This window comes from Nannospalax galili, unplaced genomic scaffold (assembly GCF_000622305.1).
Source record: "Nannospalax galili isolate Female #2095 unplaced genomic scaffold, S.galili_v1.0 scaffold180, whole genome shotgun sequence".
NCBI classification, from domain to species: Eukaryota; Metazoa; Chordata; class Mammalia; order Rodentia; family Spalacidae; genus Nannospalax; species Nannospalax galili.
Window position 1 is genome coordinate 1223611 of NW_008348199.1, and position 10554 is coordinate 1234164.

The following is a 10554-nucleotide window of genomic DNA, read 5'->3' on the forward strand; positions in this document are numbered from 1 at the left end:
GGCGTTGCACCCCATTGTGCGCGGGGTCCAGTGTCCATATTCATCGAACTGCCGATTGAAGATACTATTTTATGTGTATGAGTGTTCTCCCCGCATGCATGTGAGTGCACCCGTGTCGTGCAGTGCCCACGGAGTTCACAAAAAGGCGTGGGATCCCCTGGAAATGGAGTTGCTGGAGGTGTAGATGCTAGGAATCGAACCCCGGTCCTCAGCAAGAGCAGCCAGTGTTAACTGCTGAACAGTCTTTCCAGACCCAGATTTTGTTTTTTTTTTGAGACAGGGCCTTACTATGTAGCTCTGGCTGGCCTGGAACTGGCTACGTAGACCAGACTGGCCTCTGACCTCAAACTCACGGAGGTGTACCTGCTTCTGCCTCCCAAGTGCTGAGACTAAAGGAATGTTCCACCACGCCCTGCAGAAAAACTCTGTTTGATGTGTACAGAATTTTTTGTATATCATTAACGTATTTGGTTAATAATCCAGAGAAAATTTAAGCAAATACCTTACAGGTTCAGATGACTTCCAACTGATAACATAGTTACTGGAGGGCAGGAGGGAGGTTCATTCAAAGCCAATCTGGGCAACACAGATCCTGTTTCAAAAATACATACTTGGAAGGTTAGGAGAGTCCAAAGTTCAAGGCCTGTCTGGGTACAGAGCAAGTTCAAATCCAACCTGGGAAATTAGTGAGACCCTGTCTCAAAAAATACAAAAAGGGCTGGAGATACAGCCCAGTGGTAAAGCACTTGCTTAGCACATATGAGGCCCTAAGTTCAATTCCCAGTACTACAAAACTAAAACCATAAATAAGTTGGAGGTGGCGGCCCACGCTTGTAATCCCACCACTCAGGTGAGGGACGGAAGCCACCCTAAATGAAAGTCGCCAAGTTCAGTGGAGGTAGATGTCAATATGAAACCTGCCTGCAGTCGTTTAGGTATACTGAAACCTGTCCGGTGATAGCCTGGAGACGAACAGGATTGCAAGTTAAGGCTAGGCTGGGTAACTGTAAAGAAAAAAAATGCTTGCGTTTCTCACAGTTCAGGAGCTTTTAAGAGCATGGTGTAGCCATCTGCTTGATGGCTGTGAAGGTGTGGTGGATGGCATCATGGTGGAAGTCTGTGCAAGAGGGAACTGTATGACCAGAGAGGAAGCCAGAGTGGGGGTGGGCTTGTTCTCCTTCCAGAGAGGAAGCCAGAGTGGGGCTGGGCTTGTTCTCCTTCTATAGAGGAAGCAGGCAGCAAACCATGACCTGGGGAATTTCACACTAGACCCTCCTTTTAAAGATCTACCACTTCAGCACCACACTGAAGAACAGGTTTCCAGCACGTGAATCTTTAGGGGAACAAGCTACATGCGAACCACTGCAAGTGGTGTATTTCAAAAAGATTTGTTTTTGAGACAGGATCTCACTGTATAGCCTAGGCTGGCCTGGTACTCGGGGTCCTCCTCCTTCAGCCTCCTGAGTGCTGAGAGTATAGTATGTATTGCCAGAGTATAGTATGTATTACCAGAGTATAGTATGTATTACCAGAGTATAGTATGTATTACCAGAGTATAGTATGTATTACCAGAGTATAGTATGTATTACCAGAGTATAGTATGTATTACCAGAGTATAGTATGTATTACCAGAGTATAGTATGTATTACCAGAGTATAGTATGTATTACCAGAGTATAGTATGTATTACCAGAGTATAGTATGTATTACCAGAGTATAGTATGTATTACCAGAGTATAGTATGTATTACCAGAGTATAGTATGTATTACCAGAGTATAGTATGTATTACCAGAGTATAGTATGAAATAGGGCTTTAGTGGATGCTCTTCAGTGTCTGTTTTGTCCAAAGAGTATGAACTCTCCGTGATGATAACTTGGTAGAGGCATCCACTTGTTCAACGGCAGAGGTATGGTCAGGGCCCAGGTTTCACGTCCACCTAACATCCCTTCCATATGTGCTTTAAATTAACGTTAAATGCATAACGACTGTTGAACACTGATTTTTTAATGCCAGAGTCACAGATGGGCCTTCATCAGTTCCAGTTCCTGCTCTCACAGTGGCTTTTCTAAACCCTTATCACTGAAACCATGCTACTTTCCTACATGTCCCACCTCAGTCTCCAGCCTCACCTCCTGCCTCCCAGCAAAGAGGCAGTCTTGCCTGTGTTCACCTTATCTCATTCCTTACTCTCAAATCTGGCAAGATTCTCCATGTTCTCTGGAATTTTCCTTTACTAATTTTCTCTTATTTTCAATCACTAAGTTACCAGGAACTTAGCACTAGCCGTGTAGGGTTGGGGTTAGGTTCATTTAACAAATTAGTCTTTTTCTTCATTGAGAGAAACATCAGTCTCTGAGTTCCTAATAGCTTGCCAGGTCTTCAAATTTTGCTCTTTCTGTGTGAAACTCGTTCTTTCCAAGCTGTTTCTAGCACCTTTTCACAATTGGTGATTTTCACCTTTAACTTCAGAGTGTAATGTTCAACTTGCTGTACAAACCCTAGGTTGTTACTGTGTGAGGGACACAGCTTAGGTTGTAGTAGACTTGAAATGTGACTTAGTTAAAACTCACTCTTCATGCAGTAATACAGTATCTTGTAAGATTAAGTGAAACAATACATTTACTTCTTAATTCCACATTGTAGCATAAGGTAATTGATGCTTTTCTAATGCAAATTTAAAAGATTTATGCAGGTAGAGGTGCTGTGGATGATTTGTAGATTATTGGATAGATTGCAGCTCTTACTAGAACTTCACTCTGGGTATAACTCAGAGAATGCAGGCAGATTTCATCTACCTTCCTTAGATTTAGTGAGGGTTTTGTTCCTCATTTTACAAAACAGTTTTCTAAAAGTTAAGTCAGGCATGCTTTTTCCCTGTTGAAATCTATCTTTAAATGAAATTATTAAAGAATAAATGAAAGATGGTCTTAAAAATCTCTTTCAATTTGTTTAATCCTGAGAGTCAAGTGTTCCATATGGTTGATGAACTAGGTCCTTTTCATCTTCAGTAAATATCCAGACACTTGCCTAATCAAAATTGAGTTTGGGGTTGGGGTGTGGCTTGGGTAGGGTGCCTACCTAGCTTTCATGATACTCTAGGATCAGGCTCACAGGATAAACAAAAAAACAAGTTAGTGGTGATAAAATCCTGTTCCAAAAAGTTGAAAAATATAGAAGAAATGGATACATTCCTAAAGACATGTGACCTACTATGATAGGTAATCTTGACTGTCATCTTGATGGGATTTGGAATCAACTAAGAGACACACCTCTTGGGGGGGTCTGAGAGGGCGTTTCCAGAACGTCTCCACTGAGGGAGGAGCTACATCCTGAGTGAAGGCACCTCCCCATAGGCTGCCAGGCATGAAGACAGGCAGGACAAAGCTGTGTGGCCTGCCTTCCCTCCTTGCCGGTGTGCCTCCCCGTTGCTGCTGCCTTCACTAATGTCACACTCCAGTTTCCTCTAACAATGTTTTCAAATTACATTTATTTGTGTCTGTGGGCACATGCATGCCACCTTGCTCGTAGGGAGGTCAGAAGACAACTTGCAGGAGTCCTCTACTCTAAAAGATTTCTGTTCATGTAGAGACCACTGCCTGGTAGACCTACTCAAGAAGGTAGAACAAGCAGATCCATAGCAGGCAACTAGGTTGAAGGCGTGAAGAAGGCTCCTCACCGAGAAAAGCCAGAGCCAGATGGGTTCACTGTTGAATTCTGCCAACACTTTAAGGAAGACTCTTACTCCTCAGACTGTCCTAAAAATAGAGAAAGAGTACTGTCAGACACATTGTGTGGAGCCAGTGTTACCTGAGGCCAGATGCAGAAAAGGACACTGACAAAACTACAAACGAATTTCCCTTGTTGAACATAGATGCAAAAATTCTTAATGAAATATGTCAAAACTGAATTCAAGAACATACCAAGAAGATGTGGGTCAACAAGATGGTTCACTGTGTAAACTTCAAAAGCTCAACAACCCGAATGTGATCCCAGGATTCTATAATGGAAGGAAAGAACCAACGCCCCAAAGTTGGCCTCTGACTTCCACACACACACTGTGGCATGCCCTAAACTCTCTTCTCCCACCCCACCCCCAACCCCCGACACACTGATGATAATAATAAAAAATTTTAAAAGAGGCCAGGCGTGGTGGTACATGCCTTTAATCTTACCACATGGGAGGCAGAGGCAGGTGATCTCTGTGAATTCAAGCCCAGTCTGGTCTACAGCTGGGGCTACAAGGAGACTTGTCTCAAAAAGACCAAAAACAAAAAAAAAAAATTTTTTTTTTAAAGACCATATGTCATGATCTAGTTGGTTTTGTCTTAGGGATGCAATTAATATACACAGATCAATGAATGTAATACAACCTGTAAATAAAGGACAGAAATCACCTGATCGTATCAATAGGTGCAGAAAAGGCATTTAACAAGTTCAATATTCCTTCACGATAAAAATTCCAAAAAAGGGGGCTGGAGAGATGGCTCAGTGATTAAGAGCACTGACTGCTCTTGCAGAGGACCTGGGTTTGATTCCCATCACCCACATGGCGGCTACGAATCATCCTTAACTCCAGTTCCAGGGGAATCCAAAGCCCTCTTCTGACCTCCAAGGCATTGCATGACACTGATGCACTCACATACATGCAGGCAATACACTCATACACATAAAAATATTTTTTTTGTCTTTTTGAAGCAAGGTCTCCCTGTAGCCCCAGCTGACCTGAACTCACTATGTAGACCAGGCTGGCCTTGAACTCACAAAGATCCACCTGCCTTTGCCTCCCAAGTGCTGGGACTACAGGTGTGCGCCACCACACCCGGCCAAAAATAATAAATATTTAAAAAGTTCTGTTTTTTAAAAATCCTAAAAAGCTGAAATATAAGGAACATATCTCAATGAAAGCTGTATGTGACAAACATCACCAACTCTGTACTAAATGAGAAAAACCAAGATTTTAAAGTGGAAGATGAGTAGGTACTTTCTGAATATTCTTGAAATCTTAGAACAATGAGATGAGAAAGAAAAGGGGTTCATATACGAAAAGAAAAAAAAATCACTCTATTCAGAGGACGTGGTTCTATATTGAAAAACTCCATACACATCAGAAAACTCTTAGAACTGATGCTTTCAGAGGCTGAGGGATATGAAATTGGAAAACCAGCACTCTTCTGTAAACAGATAATGAACTTGCTGAAAAAGAAACTTGGGGGGAAACTCATTTACAGTAGTTTAAAAACACCTAGGAGTAAGCCTAGCATATCAGAGACTACTGAAAGCTCTAGACAACACAAGATAGAAAGACCTCCCATGCTCACTGATCCAGACTTGATGCTGTGAAAATCACTGCCAAAAGTGACAGATACAGCGTGGTGCCCACCAAGAGTCAAAGACGTTCCTCAGAGAGCTAGGAAAGACATCCTTAAGTTCGTAGAGAAGCACGAACGGCCCCCCAAGTAGCCAAAGCAATCTTAAGCAGAGAACAGTGCTGGAGACATGAAATACCTGATCGCGAATTTCATTCCAGAGCTATAATAGCAAAACCAGGGGTGTGTACAGTGGAAGAATGAGAGGACAGAAACGCCACAGCCACAGCCTCCTAAGTTTTGAGAAGTGTCCAAAACGTAACAAAAAAGAGTCAGTAAACGATACTAGGAGCACTGGAGTTCCACACGCGGAGAATGATTTTTGATCCACATCTTTCATCCTGCACAAAAAATAATTCAAAATGGATCAAGAACTTCAACTTACTGCCTGCATGTAAGTGAATGCACCCGTGTCGTGCAATGCCGCGGAGATCAGAAGAGGGCTTCAGATTCCCCTGGAACTGGAGTTAAGGTCGGTTTGTAGCCGCCATGTAGGTTCTGGGAATTGAACCCGGGTCCTTTGCAAGAGCAGTCAGTGCTCTTACCCATTGAGCCAGCTCTCCAGCCCCATCACTAAAATATTTTTTTAAAAATAAAAAATTTGCTGGGCGTGGTGGCGCACACCTTTAATCCCAGCACTCGGGAGGCAGAGGCAGGTGGATCTCTGAGTTTGAGGCCAGCCTGGTCTCCATAGTGAATCCAGGCCAGCTGGGTCTACAGGGAGACCCTGTCTCAAAAAGATCAATAAATGAATAATAAATAAATAAATATTTTTTAAAAAGTTGTGGGGCTGGAGAGATGGCTCAGCGGTTAAGAACATTGACTGTTCTTGCAGAAGACTGGGTTTTGAATCCCATCACCCACATGGCAGCTAACAACTGTCCATAACTCCAGTCCCAGGGGATCTGACAGCCTCTTCTGACCTCTGCGGGCATTTCACGACACAGGTGCACTTAACCTACATGCAGGCAATACATGCATACACATAAAATAAAAATAATATTTTTAAAAAGTTGCCTATCAAAGGAAACTATTAAAGAGACTTCCTACAGGATGGGAGGAAATCATTGCTGGCTATACATTAGACGGGGTTAGTATGTAGATTATATAAAGCACTGCAAAAATTAGACACCTAACCCGTAAGTCTTCCAATCAGAAAATAGACTAAAAAACTAGCCATATGGTTCTCAAAAGAAGGACTACAAATGGTCAGTAAACATTTTTGAGTGTTCAAAATCCTTAGCTACCAATGAAATATAAATTAATTGCATTGGAAATGTAGATTGAGATCCTCCCCTCACTCAGAATGGCTAACATCAAGAAGAAAGTCAGAGTGAGGCGGCGCATGGGAGGCAGAGGCAGGTGGATCTCTGTAAGTTTGTGGCCAGCCTGATTTGCATATCGAATTCCAGGCCAGCCAGGGTTGTATCGTGAGATCCCGTCTCAAAAAGCAAACAAAAATTGCTGGTGAGAATGTGAGGAAGTTGGAAAACTCATTCACTGTGGGTGAGGGTACAAACTGGTCTCGCCACTATGGACATCTGTATGGAGGTTTCTAAACGAACAAAACTAAAAATGTAGCTGAACAGAAAGCTTAGTGATTTAAGTGCATTTGGTTTTAAGAACCCACATGGCAGATCACAACCATCTGTAACTCTAGTTCCAGAGTTACACCCTCCTCTGGCCTCTGCAGGAATTGCATATAGGTGGTTCATAGACACACGTGGACAAAACATACACATAAAAAATAAAGAAAACCCTGCCAGACGTGGTGGCGCACACCTTTAGTCCCAGCACTAGAGAGGTAGAGGCAGGTGGATCTCTGTGAGTTCGAGGCCAGCCTGGTCTACATAGCGAGTTTCCAGGCCAGCTGGGGCTACAGGGAGACCCTGTCTCAAAAAGACCAAAAAAAAACAAAAAAACCCTAAGAATGGAACTACTATGTGATGTAGCTCTCCCACTGCTAGGCACATCCCCAAGGGACTGTTCATCTACCACAGAGATGCCTGAACAACTGTGTTCACTGCTGCACTGACACAACCGCTAGGAGATGGAACTGTTGTAGTGGCCATAACGTGGCCACATTATCAGACAGGAAAATCTTGGACCAGCAGAGAGCAGCAGGCAAAAGAGTCACATCCATACACATAAAGAACCACATATACGTACATTCATAAGAAAAGAAACAAAGTTCTCCACAAGTGTAGAGGGGACCCAGAAACAGACTCCAAAGGCCCCAGGAGGGCTTAGGCCTTCTAAAGGCTTTGGCAATTTCCCCTCCCCTAATTTTGCATTGATCAACTTGAACAAGGGGGCTGCTGGCAGGTCACAGTCCCAAGCTGAGACGTGCTCAGGGCTCTGTGACTCTAAGCATGTCAGTTGAAGGGGGCTTGTTGGACTTAAGAAGTGAGGCCTTTCTGCTGGCCCATGACAAGGCAGGAAGTGTGCCATCTTTGTTATTCTTTAGTGACTGTGTGCTTATTAAGGACTTTATCCCTTACAGAACTAGCCTAGATGTCCATTAGTAGATAACTGGATGAAGAAATTTCATAATGAGGGCTGGAGAGATGGCTCAGGATAAGAACACTGGCTGCTCTTACAGAGGACCTGGATTCAGTTCCCAGCACCCATACAGTTAACCCCTGTCCTCAACTCCAGTTCCAGGGTATCCAGCATCTTTTTCTGGCCTCCCTGGGCATTGCACAAGATGGGTGCACTTACATACATGTAGACAAAGCATTCATACACATAAAACAAATTTAAAAGTTAAATTTAATAAATGACATTTTCAGGAGCATGGTTGGAACTTAGAAGTTAGGTAAAGTTACCCAGACTCAGAAAGACAAATACTGCATTTTTTCTTATCCATGGATTCTAGATTTTAACTTTTATATGCCTTTGGGGTATGTCATTACATTGTAAGGGGAGAGACTGGAGAGAAGGTTCAGGGGTTAAGAACACTGGCTGCTCTTGCAGAGGACCCAGGTTCGATTTCCAGCACTCACATGGTGGCTAACGACTGTCTGTAACTCCAGTTCCAGGGGAATCTGATGTCTTCTGACCTCCACAGGCATTTCAAGACATGGGTGCATTTACACACAGGCAGACAACACACTCATACACATAAAATAATAATAAATGAAAAAATTTAATTATAAAGGAGACTATGAGGGGGAAGAAGTCTTTAGACAAGTGAGGAGAATGTATGCAGAGTAGATGTTAATGAGTATTATTCTCCATTTCAACCCCCAGCACCACAAAAGTATTGCTTAATCTTAAATCATTATTTTTGAGTTTTTTGACCCATGAGTTCTATTGCTTATTTTTTTGAATCATATGAACATTTTAGACTTGCTTTTTGCTGCTGATTTCTATTTTTATTAAACTGAGTTCAAGAAATTGATTTTTATTGTACGAAACCTTTGGATTTGTTGAGCTTTGGTATGTGATCCATTTTTTGTAAATGTTCATTATATCCTTGGGAAAACTGTATTCTTTTACTTCGTGGATTTGTCAATTCCTCCTTCTACTCTGGTAAGATTTTGGTTTGAGCTTTGAGATTCTGTCACTAAGCTTAAAATGTGTTTAGAACTTTTGTGCTTTTGTGAGAAAATGTTCCTTTAGCCTCTTACTGTAGTAGTGCTTTCAGTTTTTTCTGAGAATAAAATAACTATAGTAGCTCTCTCTTGGGTAACAGTAAGCTCCTCCTTTCTCTCAGTCTTTCTTGATATTTCAGGCTCAAGTGCTGTTAGTCACCTGATCAAATACTTCACTAGAGCTTCTTTTTAAAAAAATTTTTTTTTCTGGTCTTTTTGAGACAGCATCTCCCTGTAGCCCCAGCTGGTCTGGAACTCGCTCTGTAGACCAGGCTGGCGTCAAACTCACAGAGATCCACCTGATTCTGCCTCCCAAGTGCTGGAATTAAAGGTGTGCACCACCACGCCTGGCCCTCTTTTTTAAAAAAAATTTTTATTGATTTTTTGTGTATTTCATACATAAAATCATCTTTATACTCTCTTCCCCTTTGGCACCCTCTCGTAGCCAGCCCCCTCCCACCCCGAGTTCATACATTCTATCATTTGTGTTAAGGCCTATCATGTAAGGTTAGCACCCCCAGATTTCCCTCAGTGCAAGTTCATCCACTGGGATTTAGTCATCCTATCAAGAGTCCCTCTCTTTAAGAAGATCAGCTCTTCTTCACTCAGTAGTAATCATCTGCCAATAATTCTTTGACTAAGATTGGGGCCTGCTGTTCATCTCCACAGTTTTATACTGGGTTTTTGTCTGCGTAAATTCACATGTATCTTGTGCATGCTGACACCATTGCTGTAGGTTTGTTTGAGAAGTGTCCCAGGTGCCCGTAGGACCATTGCTGTATGGTCCTGCACCTCCTCCCTTGTTCTTAAATCTTTCTGCCTCCTCTTCCACAATGGACCTTAAGGGAGGAAGGATTTATTTTGGCTTACAGTTCAAGTAGTTACAGTTTGTCATGACAGCAGCGAGGCCTCTGGTGACACCGCATCTGCAGTCAGGAAGCAAAGGAGAGGTGAGTGCTCCTTCCAGGTGAGTGCTCCTTCCAGGTGAGTGCTCCTTCCAGGTGAGTGCTCCTTCCCCCACTTGTTTTCTCCTTTTTATTCTTTCAGGACCCAACCAGTGGAATGATGCTGCCCGTATTTGGAATGGGTCTTCCCATCTCAATCTAGACATTTCCTCACAATACACCTAGAGGTTTGTCCCCTAGGTGATTCTAGAGCCTGTCATGTTGGCAATATTAACCATCACAATATGTTTCTTTTACTCCCTTGTAGATGGATTTTCCTTATCCATATCTGGTCTGTGTGACGGCAGCTTCAGTCTATCTGCAGTGCGCTGTGGTTGTAGATACTATGTACGTGTGGCTGAGGACAGGAGACCTGGGCTTCCCTAACTTCTTCATTGCCTTGATTTGCCACACTTCTGTACCCCCTGCTTCTCCATGATGGAAGTAAGTAAGACTATATCTGGAGTTCAGGAGATCTTTAGGGTGTCTCTTGGTGTGACCATGTCCTGTGATTAAGGGCAATGGGAAACTACAACAATCCAATCTAGGCAGGATAATAAATAGCCCAGACTCTTCAAGAATGAAGGTGTGGGTCATCCCTCCAGGTAAAGAACAAGGCCTGATGAAGTGCTTGATAAGTGTGGGGG

General features: G+C 42.8%; 1 protein-coding gene across 1 annotated transcript in view; it reads left to right on the forward strand.

Moving 5' to 3' along the window:
• The window catches only part of LOC115072330, an 11908-nt gene extending 1557 nt beyond the window's left edge, over positions 1-10351 (forward strand). Inside the window, exon 4 of the mRNA XM_029569106.1 lies at positions 10176-10351. The gene's annotated coding sequence lies outside the window, so the exon portion shown is untranslated. The remainder of the gene's footprint in view (positions 1-10175) is intronic.
• Positions 10352-10554: the final 203 nt, after the last annotated feature.